The sequence below is a fragment of the Chiloscyllium plagiosum genome, unplaced genomic scaffold (genome assembly GCF_037043375.1).
Source record: "Chiloscyllium plagiosum isolate Xiang-an unplaced genomic scaffold, Cpla_swu_hap1 HiC_scaffold_19, whole genome shotgun sequence".
NCBI lineage: Eukaryota > Metazoa > Chordata > Chondrichthyes > Orectolobiformes > Hemiscylliidae > Chiloscyllium > Chiloscyllium plagiosum.
In genome coordinates this window covers 62144512-62148877 of record NW_028270157.1, presented here as the reverse complement: position 1 = coordinate 62148877, position 4366 = coordinate 62144512, and the positions used below count along the sequence as shown (strand labels likewise).

The following is a 4366-nucleotide window of genomic DNA, read 5'->3' as shown; positions in this document are numbered from 1 at the left end:
GAACCAGATAGGGTTTTCCTGATAACGGATTCATGGTCATCATTAGACTCTGAATTGCAGATTTTTATTGAATTCAAATTCCACCATCCGCAATGGCTGGATTCGAACCCAGGCCCTCAGAGCATTATTTGGGTCTCTGGATTAACAGCTGCTGGTGATAACACCACTAAGCCATCACCTTCCCTTAATTGTGGCCCACACTCCTAATGAACAGCTTATGCTTGAAACAACAATTCTTCTGCTCCTCAGATGCTGCCTGACCTGTTGTGCTTTTCAGCACCACCCTCTCAAATCCAAATAACAGATGTATTAAATGTACACTAACCAGAGCTATTCAGAAGTGATTCCTGATGAAGGGCTTTTGCCCGAAACATTGATTTTCCTGCTCCTTGGATGCTGCCTGACCTGCTGTGCTTTTCCAGCACCACTCTGATATCTATACAGAGGTGTATTCCACTGCAAGTTAATATAGATGCCAAAAAGAAACTTAATGTTCTCTTGCGTATCAAATACTTGCATCCCTCCCAACGTCGAATTTCTGAAGCAGCTTGCAAGTTCAAGATGAGAAAACACAATCATGATCAAAATGCTCAAAATTACATGACAGGCGAAGACAAGGTAAATTAGAAAGTAAAGGATTTTGAAGTAGAGCTTGCATCAAATGACAGGAAAGGTGTGAGTGTTAAGGCCCTGATTCTAAAATGGGAAATGACCAGCTACCCATAGGTTGGTTAGTCCTTGTTAACAGGAAGGGAGATCAAGAAAAGAAAAACCATTAATGAATATGATAGATGTGCATTGAAGATGCAGACACCATTATGAAAACAGAAGCTCCAGTCTGGATACCAGGACAGAGAAAGTACAAAGTGCTCAGAAACTGGAAGATGCTTTGAGGGTGTATAATCTGAAATTTGAGTTGATTGATAATTCTTTAACCATGTTGCCCCAACCACAAAGAGAAGGGAATCTAACTTGGCATAATTGAGGAGACAAAGTTTAAACAACCAATAGCAAAAATGAGTTGGTGGCTCATAAATAGCTCCTGTTTATTGTTATTCCAGGAGAGAATCAACTTGTCAACCAATTTAGTTTCTTTAAAAAAAACTATTAACAAGATTACCGAATGAAACACCAATAAAAGAAAACAAAATACCAAAGAATTTAACCTATCCTGGAATACTAATGAAAAATATAGTTAAAATACTTGACTAATTTAACTTTTTCCGGAAATTTACAAGCACCTAGACAAGGGGAATGCAACAATTGGGATATATCCGGACATTGAAAAAGAACTTTATGAAGTTCCATGTAAGGAGATGAGGATTAAGATTGATTATATTTCAGGTAATGTGGCAGTATGGATAGCTGGAGGTTATTAAGTCAAGTAGAACTGTATGGAAGCTTCTCAATTGACAAACTATGTCTAGCTTGGAAACAGACCCAATGATAGAAATTTTAATACTTTATCGTGAATTTCATTAAATTGCTTCTATGAGGTCAGGAGAAAGTAATAGCTAAATTTACAGATGAGTTGTGGAGTCGTACAGCATGGAAACAGACCCTTCAGTCCAACCCATTCAAATCGACCAAGTTTCCCAATCTAAACTAGTCCCACTTGTCTGCACTTGGCCAAAACCTTTTCTTATGTGTTTGTCTTACCAAAATGCAATGCCTTACATTTATCTGAATTAAACTCCATCTGCCACTCCTTAGCCCATTGGCTCAAATGATCACAATCCCTTTGTAATCTTAGATAATCTTTTTCACTATCCACTATACCACAACTTTGGTGTCATCTGCAAACTTACTAACCATGCCTCCTGTGGTGATTGGAACATGGGCCAGGTAGATCTCTTTAACCATAAGATCTCTGATTGGAATTGTTAACTTTGGCCAATCAGGGAGCCCTGGCTGACAGATATAAACAGGAGATTCCCCCCCCCATCACCCCACACGCAGGGGATGGGAGGGGCCTGGTGCCGTTGGTCGCCATACTGCGATCAGCCAGAGTTTCGGCGCTGCGGGATGCCTGTGGCTAAGTTATCAGAATGAATGACAAACCTATCTGGGAGCAGATTGGAAGTGGCTTTGTTAATCATTACTATCAAGTTTTTGATGCAGACCGGGGCCAACTAGGATCATTATATATTGATGCATCATGTCTAAGTTGGGAAGGACAGCAGTTCCAAGGTAAAACTGCTATTGTGGACAAACTACTTGCCCTTCCGTTTCGAAAAATACAACACAGCATAACTGCACAAGACCACCAACCCACCCCAGATAGCTGCATCCTGAGTATGGTAGTGTGCCAACTTCAAGCTGATGAAGACCCAGTCATGGGACTTCACCAGATATTTCTACTGAAAAATATCAACGATTCTTGGATCTGCACCAATGATGTCTTCAGGCTAGCACTGCATAACTATGGCTGAGACTTCTGCCTCAAGCAGATCCCTACATCCACTCTTTTAATCTGCTATTAATCACAATAACTAGATTCCAAATATCATACACAAGTGTGTACACAAAGTAAAATCTGCAACCTGTGTAGTATTGAATCAGTTTGCTTGAATTTAGCTATTTGTGCATGATGTTTGGAATGATGTTACTTTAGCTGACATGGGCAAGACAGTACTCCAGTGTGTGTTGTACCAGCATGCCTTAGAAGATAAGTCATCTTACACTTTTTTTCTGATGTGTACTGGTAAGTTGCTATAGCAATCCAAAGAATTGAAATAAATAAGAGCAACTGACTGTCTAACTTTTGATCTGTTATGAGTCATAACTTTTGTTGACTCATGATACAATAAACCATGTACTTTTCTTAAAAATAATAAACAGGAGATTCAACATGGGTGCTGGGGATAAAATAAGCACTACCTGTAGTTGGGCAGTAGTGTGGGGGTTAAATATAAAAAAAAAGAAAAAAAGGAAGAAAAAAATTAAAAAAACAAAAAAAACCAGCAGATTCAACAGGGGTGCTGGGGTAAAAATAAGCATTACCTGCAGTTGGGCAGTAGTGTGGGGGCAATTAAAAAAAATAAACAGGGGATTCAGAGTCTCCTCACACTAGGGACTAAATCTGAGCTGGCTGGTCAGAATCAACGTCCTGTGCACATGTAAATAAAGTGTGACTTGGTGACAGGATACCAGTTTCTGTGCAGTTATTTCACCTCTTAAATTCTTATCCAACTCATTTATATAAATGACAAACAACAGTGGACAAAGCATCGAGCTAGAAAATATGGAAAGAATACTGGAAGTCTTTTGGAGGAAATGGGTTGGAAGGGTATGTGGGAAGATGCAATAAAAAATGGAAATTCATATCCACTCAAATATTAATATTTAGCAGAGCGTTAAATGCAAAGAAGCAAGGATTATAAAATTCAGGGAATGAGAGTGAAATAGGATCAGATGACATGAACGTGCAGATGCCAAAAGGTTACCGAGCTTGTTGAATCTCTGCAGAAAAAAAAATCATGATTAATTGATGGAAAACTTGGCTTTTAAAAGCCTGAAAACTGAGTGAGCAATGAGTAATTGTGTGGTTAAAGAAGAGTATGAGAGCTAAGAGCTTAAGCAGAAATGTGTTTAGAGTGAAAAGTAAAGATGCAGAGAGGGCTCAGAAAGTTGTCATTCAAGATATGGAAAACTTGGGAATAAAATTACTTCTATTTCAGTGAAATTTAATTCATTTTATAAGCGAGCCTTATGATCCATCAATTTTCAAGCAATCTTAAAGATTCTGATACACACCAAATAATTCAAGGTGACCACTGCAAGACCCTTATTTAAAGGTTAATGCATGTAATTAGTCAGTAACATCAAGTTTGATCTGCAAAATTCTGAAGGGGCCACCTATGTACCTGTGTGTACCTGAGCTGCTTCACTGTATTAAACTGTATGACAAAAGCAGGTATGGTTTAATTTGTCAACTCTGTTGGTGGTCCATGCTGTAAAACATTGACTTCCAAGAACATTTGTCAACTCTACCAGAGAGATTTGAGAAAATGGAAATTAGCGTGGACTGCCAAAATTGTTGACTGCAGGGTCCAATGGTCATAATTTCAATTTTGTCTCTAAGTTTGGGTGAAAATTACATTAATGCTGGTTAATGAGATACTCAAGATTACATGTTGCATACAAATCCATTTCTATATTCAAATGTAAAAACATTGATAGACCAGGGACAACCGGGACCTGTTCAACACTCTCAGGTGCAACCAACAAAGAAACCAACCAAAAACTGGATATAGCTTTGCTCGCTGAGCTGGAAGGTTCATTTTCAGATGCTTTGTCACCATACTAGGTAGCATCTTCAGTGACCTCTGGATGAAGCTTCATCTGGAGGTCACTGAAGATGTTA

At 38.7% G+C, this 4366-nt stretch overlaps 1 pseudogene; it reads left to right on the top strand.

Annotated features, from left to right (window-relative positions):
• The first annotated feature begins 2040 nt into the window (after positions 1-2040).
• On the top strand, positions 2041-2728 carry LOC122559367 (nuclear transport factor 2 pseudogene; annotated as a pseudogene).
• Positions 2729-4366: the final 1638 nt, after the last annotated feature.